Below are 22,719 nucleotides of genomic sequence, written 5' to 3' on the forward strand. Positions count from 1 at the left end.
AGACATTCGATTCCATTGGACCTGTCTTTGGCCCATTGTCTCTAAGGAGAATGTGCCTGGTTCAAATTCTCACTTTGCTTCTCACCTGAGAGATATGACCTCAGTGGTCAATGGGAAATGAGCTGGTTTCAGTCACCAAACTCTCACTCATCACCAAGAAAATTTCCTTCAACCATACATGGATTGTGTTTTCAGGAGTGCTGGGCTTCATCCACACTTGTGAGTAACATGCTAAAAGAGGAAAAAAGATTTGCTGCTCAGGAATGGAGACAGAAATACAGACACACACACACAGACACACACACACGCACACACACACACACACTCACAAACACACACATGACACAAAAATCACCCAAACACAGGCCGCACACACAACTGCTCGTGTTCAGCAAAATACTTAGTGGTATGAGGTCGGCTTTGAACCCGTCCATGCTCCAAAGGAAGACATAACTTTTGCTATTTCACCCGTCTATTCTCGTAGGGAATGTGAATAATTCTTTCAGACATGGCTGATGATGACAGGGACCACCCTCATTTCACCCTCAGAGACAGACAAGAGGACTGCAAAGGACTCAGGTGTCGTCCCTGCTGACTGAAGAGGACTCCCATTTCCCCTCGAACCCAAAGACACAGCAAAAGTAGCTTTCTCTTTGAAGAGCACACAACTTTTTCAAAATACACAGGTAAAACGGTCCCGCTTTAAGTGCTAAAGCCCTTAAAACTGAAAAACATGTCTAGCATTCAAAGCACGGACAGTTTTAGCTGTGTATTTTCAAAAAGTTGTCTCTACCTGCCATAGCTCATGAAGTCAAAACGAGTGAGCTGTGTCCCCTTGATTTGAGCATTCTTTTAGTAAGAAAGGATTCAGTTCAATTTGAATTTTGGAAAACTGCTTCTCATCTTGTCCATCAGCTGTCAGTTTTGGTTGTTAATTTCTAGAAGAGGTAATAGACTCAATCCAAAACCAAAGGTGTATTCAAGTCCAGATTGACAAGTCAAACCAATAAAGCATGCACTGAGCTGGCAGAGGGATCTTTTCCCAGTGGGCGTTAAGGCCCACATAAATCCCTGTGAAGGAATCGGGAATCAGAGACAGAAAGGGACTCGCCTAAGGCTTGTCACATGAAAGTGCCTGGCAGACTGACTGGCAGAGGGCTGGAAATCAAATCCAAATCTTCGGACGTGTAATTTCACAGGGTGCACCGCCTCCCCCAGGCCCAATGTGACACTTCAATGGCTTAACAAGGGCTCGACGGGATGGATGTCAACGTGAAAAGACATTCGATTCCATCGGACCTGTCTTTGGCCCATTGTCTCTTAGGAGAATGTGCCTGGTTCAAATTCTCACTTTGCTTCTCACCTGAGAGATGTGACCTCAGTGGTCAATGGGAAATGAGCTGGTTTCAATCACCAAACTCTCACTCATCACCAAGAAAATTTCCTTCAACCATACATGGATTGTGTTTTCAGGAGTGCTGGGCTTCATCCACAGTTGTGAGTAACATGCTAAAAGAGGAAAAAAGATTTGCTGCTCAGGAATGGAGACAGAAATACAGACACACACACACAGACACACACACACACACACACACATGACACAAAAATCCCCCAAACACAGGCCGCACACACAACTGCTCGTGTTCAGCAAAATACTTAGTGGTATGAGGTGGACTTTGAACCCGTCCATGCTCCAAAGGAAGACACACCTTTTGCTATTTCACCCGTCTATTCTCGTACGGAATATGAATAATTCTTTCAGACATGGCTCATGATGACAGGGACCAATCTCATTTCACCCTCAGAGGCAGACAAGAGGACTGCAGAGGACTCAGGTGTCGTCCCTGCTGACTGAAGAGGACTCCCATTTCCCCTCGAACCCAAAGACACAGCAAAAGTAGCTTTCTCTTTGAAGAGCACACAACTTTTTCAAAATACACAGCTAAAACGGTCCCGCTTTAAGTGCTAAAGCACTTAAAACTGAAAAACATGTCTAGCATTAAAAGCACGGACAGCTTTAGCTGTGTATTTTCAAATAGTTGTCTCTACCTGCCATAGCTCATGAAGTCAAAACGAGTGAGCTGTGTCCCCTTGATTTTAGCATTCTTTTAGTAAGAAAGGATTAAGTTCAATTTGAATTTTGGAAAACTGCTTCTCATCTTGTCAATCAGCTGTCAGTTTTGTGTGTTAATTTCTAGGAGAGGTAATAGAGTCAATCAAAAACCAAAGGTGTATTCAAGTCCAGATTGACAAGTCAAACCAAGAAAGCAGGCACTGAGCTGGCAGAGGGATCTTTTCCCAGTGGGCGTTAAGGCCCACATAAATCCCTGTGAAGGAATCGGGAATCAGAGACAGAAAGGGACTCGCCTAAGGCTTGTCACATGAAAGTGCCTGGCAGACTGACTGGCAGAGGGCTCTAAATCAAATCCAAATCTTCGGACATGTAATTTCACAGGGTGCACCGCCTCCCCCAGGCCCAATGTGACACTTCAATGGCTTAACGAGGGCTTGACGGGATGGATGTCAACATGAAAATACATTCGATTCCATCGGACCTGTCTTTGGCCCATTGTCTCTAAGGAGAATGTGCCTGGTTCAAATTCTCACTTTGCTTCTCACCTGAGAGATGTGACCTCAGTGGTCAATGGGAAATGAGCTGGTTTAAGTCACCAACCTCTCACTCATCACCAAGAAAATTTCCTTCAACCATACATGGATTGTGTTTTCAGGAGTGCTGGGTTTCATCCACAGTTGTGAGTAACATGCTAAAAGAAGAAAAAAGATTTGCTGCTCAGGAATGGAGACAGAAATACAGACACACACACACAGACACACACACACACACACACACACACACACACACATGACACAAAAATCACCCGAACACAGGCCGCACACACAGCTGCTCGTGTTCAGCAAAATACTTAGTGGTATGAGGTAAGCTTTGAACCCGACCATGCTCCAAAAGGAGACACACCTTTTCTATTTCACCCGTCTATTCTCGTAGGGAATGTGAACAATTATTTAAGACAAGGCTCATGATGACAGGGACCACTCTCATTTCACCCTCAGAGGCATACAGGAGGACTGCAAAGGACTCAGGTGTCGTCCCTGCTGACTGAAGAGGACTCCCATTTCCCCTCGAACCCAAAGACACAGCAAAAGTAGCTTTTTCTTTGAAGAGCACACAACTTTTTCAAAATACACAGCTAAAACGGTCCCCGCTTTAAGTGGTTTAGCACTTAAAGCGGGGACCGTTTTAGCTGTGTATTCTGAAAAACATGTCTAGCATTCAAAGCACGGACAGTTTTAGCTGTGTATTTTCAAAAAGTTGTCTCTACCTGCCATAGCTCATGAAGTCAAAACGAGTGAGCTGTGTCCCCTTGATTTGAGCATTCTTTTAGGAAGAAAGGGTTAAGTTCAATTTGAATTTTGGAAAACTGCTTCTCATCTTGTCAATCAGCTGTCAGTTTTGTGTGTTAATTTCTAGGAGAGGTAATAGAGTCAATCCAAAACCAAAGGTGTATTCAAGTCCAGATTGACAAGTCAAACCAAGAAAGCAGGCACTGAGCTGGCAGAGGGATCTTTTCCCAGTGGGCGTTAAGGCCCACATAAATCCCTGTGAAGGAATCGGGAATCAGAGACAGAAAGGGACTCGCCTAAGGCTTGTCACATGAAAGTGCCTGGCATACTGACAGGCAGAGGGCTGGAAATCAAATCCAAATCTTCGGACGTGTAATTTCACAGGGTGCACCGCCTCCCCCAGGCCCAATGTGACACTTCAATGGCTTAACGAGGGCTTGACGGGATGGATGTCAACATGAAAAGACATTCGATTCCATCGGACCTGTCTTTGGCCCATTGTCTCTAAGGAGAATGTGCCTGATTCAAATTCTCACTTTACTTCTCACCTGAGAGATGTGACCTCAGTGGTCAATGGAAATTGAGCTGGTTTCAGTCACCAACCTCTCACTCATCATCAAGAAAATTTCCTTCAACCATACATGGATTGTGTTTTCAGGAGTGCTGGGCTTCATCCACAGTTGTGAGTAACATGCTAAAAGAGGAAAAAAGATTTGCTGCTCAGGAATGGAGACAGAAATACAGACACACACACACAGACACACACACACACACACACACATGACACAAAAATCCCCCAAACACAGGCCGCACACACAACTGCTCGTGTTCAGCAAAATACTTAGTGGTATGAGGTGGACTTTGAACCCGTCCATGCTCCAAAGGAAGACACACCTTTTGCTATTTCACCCGTCTATTCTCGTACGGAATATGAATAATTCTTTCAGACATGGCTCATGATGACAGGGACCAATCTCATTTCACCCTCAGAGGCAGACAAGAGGACTGCAAAGGACTCAGGTGTCGTCCCTGCTGACTGAAGAGGACTCCCATTTCCCCTCGAACCCAAAGACACAGCAAAAGTAGCTTTCTCTTTGAAGAGCACACAACTTTTTCAAAATACACAGCTAAAACGGTCCCGCTTTAAGTGCTAAAGCACTTAAAACTGAAAAACATGTCTAGCATTAAAAGCACGGACAGCTTTAGCTGTGTATTTTCAAATAGTTGTCTCTACCTGCCATAGCTCATGAAGTCAAAACGAGTGAGCTGTGTCCCCTTGATTTTAGCATTCTTTTAGTAAGAAAGGATTAAGTTCAATTTGAATTTTGGAAAACTGCTTCTCATCTTGTCAATCAGCTGTCAGTTTTGTGTGTTAATTTCTAGGAGAGGTAATAGAGTCAATCCAAAACCAAAGGTGTATTCAAGTCCAGATTGACAAGTCAAACCAAGAAAGCAGGCACTGAGCTGGCAGAGGGATCTTTTCCCAGTGGGCGTTAAGGCCCACATAAATCCCTGTGAAGGAATCGGGAATCAGAAACAGAAAGGGACTCGCCTAAGGCTTGTCACATGAAAGTGCCTGGCAGACTGACTGGCAGAGGGCTCTAAATCAAATCCAAATCTTCGGACATGTAATTTCACAGGGTGCACCGCCTCCCCCAGGCCCAATGTGACACTTCAATGGCTTAACGAGGGCTTGACGGGATGGATGTCAACATGAAAATACATTCGATTCCATCGGACCTGTCTTTGGCCCATTGTCTCTAAGGAGAATGTGCCTGGTTCAAATTCTCACTTTGCTTCTCACCTGAGAGATGTGACCTCAGTGGTCAATGGGAAATGAGCTGGTTTAAGTCACCAACCTCTCACTCATCACCAAGAAAATTTCCTTCAACCATACATGGATTGTGTTTTCAGGAGTGCTGGGTTTCATCCACAGTTGTGAGTAACATGCTAAAAGAAGAAAAAAGATTTGCTGCTCAGGAATGGAGACAGAAATACAGACACACACACACAGACACACACACACACACACACACACACACACACATGACACAAAAATCACCCGAACACAGGCCGCACACACAGCTGCTCGTGTTCAGCAAAATACTTAGTGGTATGAGGTAAGCTTTGAACCCGACCATGCTCCAAAAGGAGACACACCTTTTCTATTTCACCCGTCTATTCTCGTAGGGAATGTGAACAATTATTTAAGACAAGGCTCATGATGACAGGGACCACTCTCATTTCACCCTCAGAGGCATACAGGAGGACTGCAAAGGACTCAGGTGTCGTCCCTGCTGACTGAAGAGGACTCCCATTTCCCCTCGAACCCAAAGACACAGCAAAAGTAGCTTTCTCTTTGAAGAGCACACAACTTTTTCAAAATACACAGCTAAAACGGTCCCCGCTTTAAGTGGTTTAGCACTTAAAGCGGGGACCGTTTTAGCTGTGTATTCTGAAAAACATGTCTAGCATTCAAAGCACGGACAGTTTTAGCTGTGTATTTTCAAAAAGTTGTCTCTACCTGCCATAGCTCATGAAGTCAAAACGAGTGAGCTGTGTCCCCTTGATTTGAGCATTCTTTTAGGAAGAAAGGGTTAAGTTCAATTTGAATTTTGGAAAACTGCTTCTCATCTTGTCAATCAGCTGTCAGTTTTGTGTGTTAATTTCTAGGAGAGGTAATAGAGTCAATCCAAAACCAAAGGTGTATTCAAGTCCAGATTGACAAGTCAAACCAAGAAAGCAGGCACTGAGCTGGCAGAGGGATCTTTTCCCAGTGGGCGTTAAGGCCCACATAAATCCCTGTGAAGGAATCGGGAATCAGAGACAGAAAGGGACTCGCCTAAGGCTTGTCACATGAAAGTGCCTGGCATACTGACAGGCAGAGGGCTGGAAATCAAATCCAAATCTTCGGACGTGTAATTTCACAGGGTGCACCGCCTCCCCCAGGCCCAATGTGACACTTCAATGGCTTAACGAGGGCTTGACGGGATGGATGTCAACATGAAAAGACATTCGATTCCATCGGACCTGTCTTTGGCCCATTGTCTCTAAGGAGAATGTGCCTGATTCAAATTCTCACTTTACTTCTCACCTGAGAGATGTGACCTCAGTGGTCAATGGAAATTGAGCTGGTTTCAGTCACCAACCTCTCACTCATCATCAAGAAAATTTCCTTCAACCATACATGGATTGTGTTTTCAGGAGTGCTGGGCTTCATCCACAGTTGTGAGTAACATGCTAAAAGAGGAAAAAAGATTTGCTGCTCAGGAATGGAGACAGAAATACAGACACACACACACAGACACACACACACACACACACACACACACACACACATGACACAAAAATCACTCAAACACAGGCCGCACACACAACTGCTCGTGTTCAGCAAAATACTTAGTGGTATGAGGTGGGCTTTGAACCCGTCCATGCTCCAAAGGAAGACACACCTTTTGCTATTTCACCCGTCTATTCTCGTTGGGAATGTGAATAATTCTTTCAGACATGGCTCATGATGACAGGGACCACTCTCATTTCACCCTCAGAGGCAGACAAGAGGACTGCAAAGGACTCAGGTGTCGTCCCTGCTGACTGAAGAGGACTCCCATTTCCCCTCGAACCCAAAGACACAGCAAAAGTAGCTTTCTCTTTGAAGAGCACACAACTTTTTCAAAATACACAGCTAAAACGGTCCCCGCTTTAGCTGTGTATTCTGAAAAACATGTCTAGCATTCAAAGCACGGACAGTTTTAGCTGTGTATGTTCAGAAAGTTGTCTCTACCTGCCATAGCTCATGAAGTCAAAACGAGTGAGCTGTGTCCCCTTGATTTGAGCATTCTTTTAGTAAGAAAGGATTAAGTTCAATTTGAATTTTGGAAAACTGCTTCTCATCTTGTCAATCAGCTGTCAGTTTTGTGTGTTAATTTCTAGGAGAGGTAATAGAGTCAATCCAAAACCAAAGGTGTATTCAAGTCCAGATTGGCAAGTCAAACCAAGAAAGCAGGCACTGAGCTGGCAGAGGGATCTTTTCCCAGTGGGCGTTAAGGCCCACATAAATCCCTGTGAAGGAATCGGGAATCAGAGACAGAAAGGGACTCGCCTAAGGCTTGTCACATGAAGGTGCCTGGCAGACTGACTGGCAGAGGGATGGAAATCAAATCCAAATCTTCGGACGTGTAATTTCACAGGGTGAGCCGCTTACCCAGGCCCAATGTGACACTTCAATGGCTTAACGAGGGCTTGACGGGATGGATGTCAACATGAAAAGACATTCGATTCCATCGGACCAGTCTTTGGCCCATTGTCTCTAAGGAGAATGTGCCTGGTTCAAATTCTCACTTTGCTTCTCACCTGAGAGATGTGACCTCAGTGGTCAATGGGAAATGAGCTGGTTTCAGTCACCAACCTCTCACTCATCACCAAGAACATTTCCTTCAACCATACATGGATTGTGTTTTCAGGAGTGCTGGGCTTCATCCACAGTTGTGAGTAACATGCTATAAGAGGAAAAAAGATTTGCTGCTCAGGAATGGAGACAGAAATACAGACACACACACACAGACACACACACACACACACACACACACACACACGACACAAAAATCACCCAAACACAGGCCGCACACACAACTGCTCGTGTTCAGCAAAATACTTAGTGGTATGAGGTGGGCTTTGAACCCGTCCATGCTCCAAAGGAAGACACACCTTTTGCTATTTCACCCGTGTATTCTCGAAGGGAATGTGAATAATTCTTTCAGACATGGCTCATGATGACAGGGACCACTCTCATTTCACACTCAGAGGCAGACAAGAGGACTGCAAAGGACTCAGGTGTCGTCCCTGCTGACTGAAGAGGACTCCCATTTCCCCTCGAACCCAAAGACACAGCAAAAGTAGCTTTCTCTTTGAAGAGCACACAACTTTTACAAAATACACAGCTAAAACGGTCCCCGCTTTAAGTGCTTTAGCACTTAAAGCGAGGACCGTTTTAGCTGTGCATTCTGAAAAACATGTCTAGCATTCAAAGCACGGACAGTTTTAGCTGTGTATTTTCAAAAAGTTGTCTCTACCTGCCGTAGCTCATGAAGTCAAAAATAGTGAGCTGTGTCTCCTTGATTTGAGCATTCTTTTAGTAAGAAAGGATTAAGTTCAATTTGAATTTTGGAAAACTGCTTCTCATCTTGTCAATCAGCTGTCAGTTTTGTGTGTTAATTTCTAGGAGATGTAATAGAGTCAATCCGAAACCAAAGGTGTATTCAAGTCCAGATTGACAAGTCAAACCAAGAAAGCAGGCACTGAGCTGGCAGAGGGATCTTTTCCCAGTGGGCGTTAAGGCCCACATAAATCCCTGTGAAGGAATCGGGAATCAGAGACAGAAAGGGACTCGCCTAAGGCTTGTCACATGAAAGTGCCTGGCAGACTGACTGGCAGAGTACTGGAAATCAAATCCAAATCTTCGGACGTGTAATTTCACAGGGGGCACCACCTCCCTCAGGCCCAATGTGACACTTCAATGGCTTAACGAGGGCTTGACGGGATGGATGTCAACATGAAAAGACATTCGATTCCATCGGACCTGTCTTTGGCCCATTGTCTCTAAGGAGAATGTGCCTGGTTCAAATTCTCACTTTGCTTCTCACCTGAGGGATGTGACCTCAGTGGTCAATGGGAAATGAGCTGGTTTCAGTCACCAACCTCTCACTCATCACCAAGAAAATTTCCTTCAACCATACATGGATTGTGTTTTCAGGAGTGCTGGGCTTCATCCACAGTTGTGAGTAACATGCTAAAAGAGGAAAAAAGATTTGCTGCTCAGGAATGGAGACAGAAATACAGACACACACACACAGACACACACACACAACACAAAAATCAACGAAACACAGGCCGCACACACAACTGCTCCTGTTCAGCCAAATACTTAGTGGTATGAGGTGGGCGTTGAACCCGTCCTTGCTTCAAAGGAAGATACACCTTTTGCTATTTCACCCGTCTATTCTCGTAGGGAATGTGAATAATTCTTTCAGACATGGCTCATGATGACAGGGACCACTCTCATTTCACCCTCAGAGGCAGACAGGAGGACTGCAAAGGACTCAGGTGTCGTCCCTGCTGACTGAAGAGGACTCCCATTTCCCCTCGAACCCAAAGACACAGCAAAAGTAGCTTTCTCTTTGAAGAGCACACAACTTTTTCAAAATACACAGCTAAAACGGTCCCCGCTTTAAGTGCTTTGGCACTTAAAGCGGGGACCGTTTTAGCTGTGTATTCTGAAAAACATGTCTAGCATTCAAAGCACGGACAGTTTTAGCTGTGTATTTTCAAAAAGTTGTCTCTACCTGCCATAGCTCATGAAGTCAAAAATAGTGAGCTGTGTCCCCTTGATTTGAGCATTCTTTTAGTAAGAAAGGATTAAGTTCAATTTGAATTTTGGAAAACTGCTTCTCATCTTGTCAATCAGCTGTCAGTTTTGTGTGTTAATTTCTAGGAGAGGTAATAGAGTCAATCCAAAACCAAAGGTGTATTCAAGTCCAGATTGACAAGTCAAACCAAGAAAGCAGGCACTGAGCTGGCAGAGGGATCTTTTCCCAGTGGGCGTTAAGGCCCACATAAATCCCTGTGAAGGAATCGGGAATCAGAGACAGAAAGGGACTCGCCTAAGGCTTGTCACATGAAAGTGCCTGGCATACTGACTGGCAGAGGGCTGGAAATCAAATCCAAATCTTCGGACGTGTAATTTCACAGGGTGAACCGCCTCCCCCAGGCCCAATGTGACACTTCAATGGCTTAACGAGGGCTTGACGGGATGGATGTCAACATGAAAAGACATTCGATTCCATCGGACCTGTCTTTGGCCCATTGTCTCTAAGGAGAATGTGCCTGATTCAAATTCTCACTTTACTTCTCACCTGAGAGATGTGACCTCAGTGGTCAATGGGAATTGAGCTGGTTTCAGTCACCAACCTCTCACTCATCATCAAGAAAATTTCCTTCAACCATACATGGATTGTGTTTTCAGGAGTGCTGGGCTTCATCCACAGTTGTGAGTAACATGCTAAAAGAGGAAAAAAGATTTGCTGCTCAGGAATGGAGACAGAAATACAGACACACACACACAGACACACACACACACACACACACACACTCACAAACACACACATGACACAAAAATCTCCCAAACACAGGCCGCACACACAACTGCTCATGTTCAGCAAAATACTTAGTGGTATGAGGTCGGCTTTGAACCCGTCCATGCTCCAAAGGAAGACACACCTTTTGCTATTTCACCCGTCTATTCTCGTAGGGAATATGAATAATTCTTTCAGACATGGCTCATGATGACAGGGACCACTCTCATTTCACCCTCAGAGGCAGACAAGAGGACTGCAAAGGACTCAGGTGTCGTCCCTGCTGACTGAAGAGGACTCCCATTTCCCGTCGAACCCAAAGACACAGCAAAAGTAGCTTTCTCTTTGAAGAGCACACAACTTTTTCAAAATACACAGCTAAAACGGTCCCCGCTTTAGCTGTGTATTCTGAAAAACATGTCTAGCATTCAAAGCACGGACAGTTTTAGCTCTGTATTTTCAGAAAGTTGTCTCTAAGTGCCATAGCTCATGAAGTCAAAACGAGTGAGCTGTGTCCCCTTGATTTGAGCATTCTTTTAGTAAGAAAGGATTAAGTTCAATTTGAATTTTGGAAAACTGCTTCTCATCTTGTTAATCAGCTGTCAGTTTTGTGTGTTAATTTCTAGGAGAGGTAATAGAGTCAATCCAAAACCAAAGGTGTATTCAAGTCCAGATTGGCAAGTCAAACCAAGAAAGCAGGCACTGAGCTGGCAGAGGGATCTTTTCCCAGTGGGCGTTAAGGCCCACATAAATCCCTGTGAAGGAATCGGGAATCAGAGACAGAAAGGGACTCGCCTAAGGCTTGTCACATGAAAGTGCCTGGCAGACTGACTGGCAGAGGGCTGGAAATCAAATCCAAATCTTCGGACATGTAATTTCACAGGGTGCACCGCCTCCCCCAGGCCCAATGTGACACTTCAATGGCTTAACGAGGGCTTGACGGGATGGATGTCAACATGAAAAGACATTCGATTCCATCGGACCTGTCTTTGGCCCATTGTCTCTAAGGAGAATGTGCCTGGTTCAAATTCTCACTTTGCTTCTCACCTGAGAGATGTGACCTCAGTGGTCAATGGGAAATGAGCTGGTTTAAGTCACCAACCTCTCACTCATCAACAAGAAAATTTCCTTCAACCATACATGGATTGTGTTTTCAGGAGTGCTGGGCTTCATCCACAGTTGTGAGTAACATGCTAAAAGAAGAAAAAAGATTTGCTGCTCAGGAATGGAGACAGAAATACAGACACACACACACAGACACACACACACACACACACACACACACACACACACATGACACAAAAATCACCCAAACACAGGCCGCACACACAGCTGCTCGTGTTCAGCAAAATACTTAGTGGTATGAGGTGGGCTTTGAACCCGACCATGCTCCAAAGGAGACACACCTTTTCTATTTCACCCGTCTATTCTCGTAGGGAATGTGAATAATTCTTTAAGACAAGGCTCATGATGACAGGGACCACTCTCATTTCACCCTCAGAGGCAGACAGGAGGACTGCAAAGGACTCAGGTGTCGTCCCTGCTGACTGAGGAGGACTCCCATTTCCCCTCGAACCCAAAGACACAGCAAAAGTAGCTTTCTCTTTGAAGAGCACACAACTTTTTCAAAATACACAGCTAAAACGGTCCCCGCTTTAAGTGCTTTAGCACTTAAAGCGGGGACCGTTTTAGCTGTGTATTCTGAAAAACATGTCTGGCATTCAAAGCACGGACAGTTTTAGCTGTGTATTTTCAAAAAGTTGTCTCTACCTGCCATAGCTCATGAAGTCAAAACGAGTGAGCTGTGTCCCCTTGATTTGAGCATTCTTTTAGGAAGAAAGGATTAAGTTCAATTTGAATTTTGGAAAACTGCTTCTCATCTTGTCAATCAGCTGTCAGTTTTGTGTGTTAATTTCTAGGAGAGGTAATAGAGTCAATCCAAAACCAAAGGTGTATTCAAGTCCAGATTGACAAGTCAAACCAAGAAAGCAGGCACTGAGCTGGCAGAGGGATCTTTTCCCAGTGGGCGTTAAGGCCCACATAAATCCCTGTGAAGGAATCGGGAATCAGAGACAGAAAGGGACTCGCCTAAGGCTTGTCACATGAAAGTGCCTGGCAGACTGACTGGCAGAGGGCTGGAAATCAAATCCAAATCTTCGGACGTGTAATTTCACAGGGTGCACCGCCTCCCCCAGGCCCAATGTGACACTTCAATGGCTTAACGAGGGCTTGACGGGATGGATGTCAACATGAAAAGACATTTGATTCCATCGGACCTGTCTTTGGCCCATTGTCTCTAAGGAGAATGTGCCTGTTTCAAATTCTCACTTTGCTTCTCACCTGAGAGATGTGACCTCAGTGGTCAATGGGAAATGAGCTGGTTACAGTCACCAACCTCTCACTCATCACCAAGAAAATTTCCTTCAACCATACATGGATTGTGTTTTCAGGAGTGCTGGGCTTCATCCACAGTTGTGAGTAACATGCTAAAAGAGGAAAAAAGATTTGCTGCTCAGGAATGGAGACAGAAATACAGACACACACTCACAGACACACAGACACAAACACACACCCACACACACACACAAACATCACACAAAAATCACCCAAACACAGGCTGCACACACAACTGCTCGTGTTCAGCAAAATACTTAGTGGTATGAGGTGGGCTTTGAACCCGTCCATGCTCCAAAGGAAGACACACCTTTTGCTATTTCACCCGTCTATTCTCGTAGGGAATGTGAATAATTCTTTCAGACATGGCTCATGATGACAGGGACCACCCTCATTTCAACCTCAGATACAGACAAGAGGACTGCAAAGGACTCAGGTGTCGTCCCTGCTGACTGAAGAGGACTCCCTTTTCCCCTCGAACCCAAAGACACAGCAAAAGTAGCTTTCTCTTTGAAGAGCACACAACTTTTTCAAAATACACAGCTAAAACGGTCCCCGCTTTAGCTGTGTATTCTGAAAAACATGTCTAACATTCAAAGCACGGACAGTTTTAGCTGTGTATTTTCAAAAAGTTGTCTCTACCTGCCATAGCTCATGAAGTCAAAACGAGTGAGCTGTGTCCCCTTGATTTGAGCATTCTTTTAGTAAGAAAGGATTAAGTTCAATTTGAATTTTGGAAAACTGCTTCTCATCTTGTCAATCAGCTGTCAGTTTTGTGTGTTAATTTCTAGGAGAGGTAATAGAGTCAATCCAAAACCAAAGGTGTATTCAAGTCCAGATTGACAAGTCAAACCAATAAAGCAGGCACTGAGCTGGCAGAGGGATCTTTTTCCAGTGGGCGTTAAGGCCCACATAAATCCCTGTGAAGGAATCGGGAATCAGAGACAGAAAGGGTCTCGCCTAAGGCTTGTCACATGAAAGTGCCTGGCAGACTGACTGGCAGAGGGCTGGAAATCAAATCCAAATCTTCGGACGTGTAATTTCACAGGGTGCACCGCCTCCCCCAGGCCCAATGTGACACTTCAATGGCTTAACGAGGGCTTGACGGGATGGATGTCAACATGAAAAGACATTCGATTCCATCAAACTTGTCTTTGGCCCATTGTCTCTAAGGAGAATGTGCCTGGTTCAAATTCTCACTTTGCTTCTCACCTGAGAGATGTGACCTCACTGGTCAATGGGAAATGAGCTGGTTTCAGTCACCAACCTCTCACTCATCACCAAGAAAATTTCCTTCAACCATACATGGATTGTGTTTTCAGGAGTGCTGGGCTTCATCCACAGTTGTGAGTAACATGCTAAAAGAGGAAAAAAGATTTGCTGCTCAGGAATGGAGACAGAAATACAGACACACACACACACAGACACACACACACACAGACACACACACACACACACAAACACACAGGACACAAAAATCACCCAAACACAGGCCGCACACACAACTGCTCGTGTTCAGCAAAATACTTAGTGGTATGAGGTGGGCTTTGAACCCGTCCATGCTCCAAAGGAAGACACACCTTTTGCTATTTCACCCGTCTATTCTCGAAGGGAATGTGAATAATTCTTTCAGACATGGCTCATGATGACAGGGACCACTCTCATTTCACCCTCAGAGGCAGACAAGAGGACTGCAAAGGACTCAGGTGTCGTCCCTGCTGACTGAAGAGGACTCCCATTTCCCCTCGAACCCAAAGACACAGAAAAAGTAGCTTTCTCTTTGAAGAGCACACAACTTTTTCAAAATACACAGCTAAAACGATGACCGCTTTAAGTGCTAAATCACTTATGCGGGGACCGTTTTAGCTGTGTATTCTGAAAAACATGTCTAGCATTCAAAGCACGGACAGTTTTAGCTGTGTATTTTCAAAAATTTGAATCTACCTGCCATAGCTCATGAAGTCAAAACGAGTGAGCTGTGTCCCCTTGATTTGAGCATTCTTTTAGTAAGAAAGGATTAAGTTCAATTTGAATTTTGGAAAACTGCTTCTCATCTTGTCAATCAGCTGTCAGTTTTGTGTGTTAATTTCTAGGAGAGGTAATAGAGTCAATCCAAAACCAAAGGTGTATTCAAGTCCAGATTGACAAGTCAAACCAAGAAAGCATGCACTGAGCTGGCAGAGGGATATTTTCCCAGTGGGCGTTAAGGCCCACATAAATCCCTGTGAAGGAATCGGGAATCAGAGACAGAAAGGGACTCGCCTAAGGCTTGTCACATGAAAGTGCCTGGCAGACTGACTGGCAGAGTACTGGAAATCAAATCCAAATCTTCGGCCGTGTAACTTCACAGGGTGCACCGCCTCCCCCAGGCCCAATGTGACACTTCAATGGCTTAACGAGGGCTTGACGGGATGGATGTCAACATGAAAAGACATTCGATTCCATTGGACCTGTCTTTGGCCCATTGTCTCTAAGGAGAATGTGCCTGGTTCAAATTCTCACTTTGCTTCTCACCTGAGAGATGTGACCTCAGTGGTCAATGGGAAATGAGCTGGTTTCAGTCACCAACCTCTCACTCATCACCAAGAAAATTTCCTTCAACCATACATGGATTGTGTTTTCAGGAGTGCTGGGCTTCATCCACAGTTGTGAGTAACATGCTAAAAGAGGAAAAAAGATTTGCTGCTCAGGAATGGAGACAGAAATACAGACACACACACACACACACACACACACACACACACAACACAAAAATCAACGAAACAGAGGCCGCACACACAACTGCTCGTGTTCAGCAAAATACTTAGTGGTATGAGGTGGGCGTTGAACCCGTCCATGCTCCAAAGGAAGACACACCTTTTGCTATTTCACCCGTCTATTCTCGTAGGGAATGTGAATAATTCTTTCAGACATGGCTCATGATGACAGGGACCACTCTCATTTCACCCTCAGAGGCAGACAGGAGGACTGCAAAGGACTCAGGTGTCGTCCCTGCTGACTGAAGAGGACTCCCATTTCCCCTCGAACCCAAAGACACAGCAAAAGTAGCTTTCCCTTTGAAGAGCACACAACTTTTTCAAAATACACAGCTAAAACGGTCCCCGCTTTAAGTGCTAAAGCACTTAAAACTGAAAAACATGTCTAGCATTCAAAGCACGAAAAGTTTTAGCTGTGTATTTTCAAAAAGTTTTCTCTACCTGCCATAGCTCATGAAGTCAAAACGAGTGAGCTGTGTCCCCTTGATTTGAGCATTCTTTTAGGGAGAAAGGATTAAGTTCAATTTGAATTTTGGAAAACTGCTTCTCTTCTTGTCAATCAGCTGTCAGTTTTGTGTGTTAATTTCTAGGAGAGGTAATAGAGTCAATCCAAAACCAAAGGTGTATTCAAGTCCAGGTTGACAAGTTAAACCAAGAAAGCAGGCACTGAGCTGGCAGAGGGATCATTTCCCAGTGGGCGTTAAGGCCCACATAAATCCCTGTGAAGGAATCGGGAATCAGAGACAGAAAGAGACTCGTCTAAGGCTTGTCACATGAAAGTGCCTGGCAGACTGACTGGCAGAGGGCTGGAAATCAAATCCAAATCTTCGGACGTGTAATTTCACAGGGTGCACCGCCTCCCCCAGGCACAATGTGACACTTCAATGGCTTAACGAGGGATGACGGGATGGATGTCAACATGAAAAGACATTCGATTCCATCGGACCTGTCTTTGGCCCATTGTCTCTAAGGAGAATGTGCCTGGTTCAAATTCTCACTTTGCTTCTCACCTGAGAGATGTGACCTCAGTGGTCAATGGGAAATGAGCTGGTTTCAGTCACCAACCTCTCACTCATCGCCAAGAAAATTTCCTTCAACCATACATGGATTGTGTTTTCAGGAGTGCTGGGCTTCATCCACAGTTGTGAGTAACATGCTAAAAGAGGAAAAAAGATTTGCTACTCAGGAATGGAGACAGAAATACAGACAGACACACACACAGACACACACACACACAGACACACACACACAAACAAACACACAGGACACAAAAATCACCCAAACACAGGCCGCACACACAACTGCTCGTGTTCAGCAAAATACTTAGTGGTATGAGGTGGGCTTTGAACCCGTCCATGCTCCAAAGGAAGACACACCTTTTGCTATTTCACCCGTCTATTCTCGAAGGGAATGTGAATAATTCTTTCAGACGTGGCTCATGATGACAGGGACCACTCTCATTTCACCCTCAGAGGCAGACAAGAGGACTGCAAAGGACTCAGGTGTCGTCCCTGCTGACTGAAGAGGACTCCCATTTCCCCTCGAACCCAAAGACACAGAAAAAGTAGCTTTCTCTTTGAAGAGCACACAACTTTTTCAAAATACACAGCTAAAACCGTCCCCGCTTTAAGTGCTTAACACATAAAGCGGGGGCCGTTTTAGCTGTGTATTCTGAAAAACATGTCTAGCATTCAAAGCACGGACACTTTTTGCTGTGTATTTTCAAAAAGTTGTCTCTACCTGCCATAGCTCGTGAAGTCAAAACGAGTGAGCTGTGTCCCCTTGATTTGAGCATTCTTTTAGTAAGAAAGGATTAAGTTCAATTTGAATTTTGGAAAACTGCTTCTCATCTTGTCAATCAGCTGTCAGTTTTGTGTGTTAATTTCTAGGAGAGGTAATAGAGTCAATCCAAAACCAAAGGTGTATTCAAGTCCAGATTGACAAGTAAAACCAAGAAAGCAGGCACTGAGCTGGCAGAGGGATCTTTTCCCAGTGGGCGTTAAGGCCCACATAAATCCCTGTGAAGGAATCGGGAATCAGAGACAGAAAGGGACTCGTCTAAGGCTTGTCACATGAAAGTGCCTGGCAGACTGACTGGCAGAGGGCTGGAAATCAAATCCAAATCTTCTGACGTGTAATTTCACAGGGTGCAACGCCTCCCCCAGGCCCAATGTGACACTTCAATGGCTTAACGAGGGCTTGACGGGATGGATGTCAACATGAAAAGACATTCGATTCCATCAAACTTGTCTTTGGCCCATTGTCTCTAAGGAGAATGTGCCTGGTTCAAATTCTCACTTTGCTTCTCACCTGAGAGATGTGACCTCACTGGTCAATGGGAAATGAGCTGGTTTCAGTCACCAACCTCTCACTCATCACCAAGAAAATTTCCTTCAACCATACATGGATTGTGTTTTCAGGAGTGCTGGGCTTCATCCACAGTTGTGAGTAACATGCTAAAAGAGGAAAAAAGATTTGCTGCTCAGGAATGGAGACAGAAATACAGACACACACACACAGAGACACACACACACACACACATGACACAAAAGTCACCCAAACACAGGCTGAACACACAACTGCTCGTGTTCAGCAAAATACTTAGTGGTATGAGGTGGGCTTTGAACCCGTCCATGCTCCAAAGGAAGACACACCTTTTGCTATTTCACCCGTCTATTCTCGTACGGAATGTGGATAATTCTTTCAGACATGGCTCATGATGACAGGGACCACTCTCATTTCACCCTTAGAGACAGACAAGAGGACTGCAAAGGACTCAGGTGTCGTCCCTGCTGACTGAAGAGGACTCCCATTTCCCCTCGAACCTAAAGACACAGCAAAAGTAGCTTTCTCTTTGAAGAGCACACAACTTTTTCAAAATACACAGCTAAAACGGTGCCCGCTTTAAGTGCTAAATCACTTATGCGGGGACCGTTTTAGCTGTGTATTCTGAAAAACATGTCTAGCATTCAAAGCACGGACAGTTTTAGCTATGTATTTTCAAAAATTTGCCTCTACCTGCCATAGCTCATGAAGTCAAAACGAGTGAGCTGTGTCCCCTTGATTTGAGCATTCTTTTAGTAAGAAAGGATTAAGTTCAATTTGAATTTTGGAAAACTGCTTCTCATCTTGTCAATCAGCTGTCAGTTTTGTGTGTTAATTTCTAGGAGAGGTAATAGAGTCAATCCAAATCCAAAGGTGTATTCAAGTCCAGATTGACAAGTCAAACCAAGAAAGCATGCACTGAGCTGGCAGAGGGATCTTTTCCCAGTGGGCGTTAAGGCCCACATAAATCCCTGTGAAGGAATCGGGAATCAGAGACAGAAAGGGACTCGCCTAAGGCTTGTCACATGAAAGTGCCTGGCAGACTGACTGGCAGAGGGCTGGAAATCAAATCCAAATCTTCGGCCGTGTAACTTCACAGGGTGCACCGCCTCCCCCAGGCCCAATGTGACACTTCAATGGCTTAACGAGGGCTTGACGGGATGGATGTCAACATGAAAAGACATTCGATTCCATCGGACCTGTCTTTGGCCCATTGTCTCTAAGGAGAATGTGCCTGGTTCAAATTCTCACTTTGCTTCTAACCTGAGAGATGTGACCTCAGTGGTCAATGGGAAATGAGCTGGTTTCAGTCACCAACCTCTCACTCATCACCAAGAAAATTTCCTTCAACCATACATGGATTGTGTTTTCAGGAGTGCTGGGCTTCATCCACAGTCGTGAGTAACATGCTAAAAGAGGAAAAAAGATTTGCTGCTCAGGAATGGAGACAGAAATACAGACACACACACACAGACACACACACACACACACACATGACACAAAAATCACCCAAACACAGGCCGCACACACAACTGCTCGTGTTCAGCAAAATACTTAGTGGTATGAGGTGGGCTTTGAACCCGTCCATGCTCCAAAGGAAGACACACCTTTTGCTATTTCACCCGTCTATTCTCGTAGGGAATGTGAATAATTCTTTCAGACATGGCTCATGATGACAGGGACCACTCTCATTTCACCCTCAGAGGCAGACAAGAGGACTGCAGAGGACTCAGGTGTCGTCCCTGCTGACTGAAGAGGACTCCCATTTCCCCTCGAACCCAAAGACACAGCAAAAGTAGCTTTCTCTTTGAAGAGCACACAACTTTTTCAAAATACACAGCTAAAACGGTCCCCGCTTTAAGTGCTTTGGCACTTAAAGCGGGGACCGTTTTAGCTGTGTATTCTGAAAAACATGTCTAGCATTCAAAGCACGGACAGTTTTAGCTGTGTATTTTCAAAAAGTTGTCTCTACCTGCCATAGCTCATGAAGTCAAAAATAGTGAGCTGTGTCCCCTTGATTTGAGCATTCTTTTAGTAAGAAAGGATTAAGTTCAATTTGAATTTTGGAAAACTGCTTCTCATCTTGTCAATCAGCTGTCAGTTTTGTGTGTTAATTTCTAGGAGATGTAATAGAGTCAATCCGAAACCAAAGGTGTATTCAAGTCCAGATTGACAAGTCAAACCAAGAAAGCAGGCACTGAGCTGGCAGAGGGATCTTTTCCCAGTGGGCGTTAAGGCCCACATAAATCCCTGTGAAGGAATCGGGAATCAGAGACAGAAAGGGACTCGCCTAAGGCTTGTCACATGAAAGTGCCTGGCAGACTGAATGGCAGAGTACTGGAAATCAAATCCAAATCTTCGGACGTGTAATTTCACAGGGGGCACCGCCTCCCTCAGGCCCAATGTGACACTTAAATGGCTTAACGAGGGCTTGACGGGATGGATGTCAACATGAAAAGACATTCGATTCCATCGGACCTGTCTTTGGCCCATTGTCTCTAAGGAGAATGTGCCTGGTTCAAATTCTCACTTTGCTTCTCACCTGAGGGATGTGACCTCAGTGGTCAATGGGAAATGAGCTGGTTTCAGTCACCAACCTCTCACTCATCACCAAGAAAATTTCCTTCAACCATACATGGATTGTGTTTTCAGGAGTGCTGGGCTTCATCCACAGTTGTGAGTAACATGCTAAAAGAGGAAAAAAGATTTGCTGCTCAGGAATGGAGACAGAAATACAGACACACACACCCAGACACACACACACACACACACACACACACACAACACAAAAATCAACGAAACACAGGCCGCACACACAACTGCTCGTGTTCAGCAAAATACTTAGTGGTATGAGGTGGGCGTTGAACCCGTCCATGCTCCAAAGGAAGACACACCTTTTGCTATTTCACCCGTCTATTCTCGTAGGGAATGTGAATAATTCTTTCAGACATGGCTCATGATGACAGGGACCACTCTCATTTCACCCTCAGAGGCAGACAGGAGGACTGCAAAGGACTCAGGTGTCGTCCCTGCTGACTGAAGAGGACTCCCATTTCCCCTCGAACCCAAAGACACAGCAAAAGTAGCTTTCTCTTTGAAGAGCACACAATTTTTTCAAAATACACAGCTAAAACGGTCCCCGCTTTAAGTGCTAAAGCACTTAAAACTGAAAAACATGTCTAGCATTCAAAGCACGAAAAGTTTTAGCTGTGTATTTTCAAAAAGTTTTCTCTACCTGCCATAGCTCATGAAGTCAAAACGAGTGAGCTGTGTCCCCTTGATTTGAGCATTCTTTTAGTAAGAAAGGATTAAGTTCAATTTGAATTTTGGAAAACTGCTTCTCATCTTGTCAATCAGCTGTCAGTTTTGTGTGTTAATTTCTAGGAGAGGTAATAGAGTCAATCCAAATCCAAAGGTGTATTCAAGTCCAGATTGACAAGTCAAACCAAGAAAGCAGGCCCTGAGCTGGCAGAGGGATCTTTTCCCAGTGGGCGTTAAGGCCCACATAAATCCCTGTGAAGGAATCGGGAATCAGAGACAGAAAGGGACTCGCCTAAGGCTTGTCACATGAACGTGCCTGGCAGACTGACTGGCAGAGGGCTGGAAATCAAATCCAAATCTTCGGACGTGTAATTTCACAAGGTGCACCGCCTCCCCCAGGCCCAATGTGACACTTCAATGGCTTAACGAGGGCTTGACGGGATGGATGTCAACATGAAAAGACATTCGATTCCATCGGACCTGTCTTTGGCCCATTGTCTCTAAGGAGAATGTGCCTGGTTCAAATTCTCACTTTGCTTCTCACCTGAGAGATGTGACCTCACTGGTCAATGGGAAATGAGCTGGTTTCAGTCACCAACCTCTCACTCATCACCAAGAAAATTTCCTTCAACCATACATGGATTGTGTTTTCAGGAGTGCTGGTCTTCATCCACAGTTGTGAGTAACATGCTAAAAGAGGAAAAAAGATTTGCTGCTCAGGAATGGAGACAGAAATACAGACACACACACACAGACACACACACACACACACACACACACACACACACACGACACAAAAATCACCCAAACACAGGCCGCACACACAACTGCTCGTGTTCAGCAAAGTACTTAGTGGTATGAGGTGGGCTTTGAACCCGTCTATGGTCCAAAGGAAGACACAACTTTTGCTATTTCACCCGTCTATTCTCGTAGGGAATGTGAATAATTCTTTCAGACATGGCTCATGATGACAGGGACCACTCTCATTTCACCCTCAGAGGCAGACAAGAGGACTGCAAAGGACTCAGGTGTCGTCCCTGCTGACTGAAGAGGACTCCCATTTCCCCTCGAACCCAAAGACAGAGCAAAAGTAGCTTTCTCTTTGAAGAGCACACAAATTTTTCAAAATACACAGCTAAAACGGTCCCCGCTTTAAGTGCTTTAACACTTAAAGCGGGGACCGTTTTAGCTGTGTATTCTGAAAAACATGTCTAGCATTCAAAGCACGGACAGTTTTAGCTGTGTATTTTCAAAAAGTTGTCTCTACCTGCCATAGCTCATGAAGTCAAAACAAGTGAGCTGTGTCCCCTTGATTTGAGCATTCTTTTAGGAAGAAAGGATTAAGTTCAATTTGAATTTTGGAAAACTGCTTCTCTTCTTGTCAATCAGCTGTCAGTTTTGTGTGTTAATTTCTAGGAGAGGTAATAGAGTCAATCCAAATCCAAAGGTGTATTCAAGTCCAGGTTGACAAGTTAAACCAAGAAAGCAGG

This window comes from Saimiri boliviensis, chromosome 6 (assembly GCF_048565385.1).
Source record: "Saimiri boliviensis isolate mSaiBol1 chromosome 6, mSaiBol1.pri, whole genome shotgun sequence".
NCBI classification, from domain to species: domain Eukaryota; kingdom Metazoa; phylum Chordata; class Mammalia; order Primates; family Cebidae; genus Saimiri; species Saimiri boliviensis.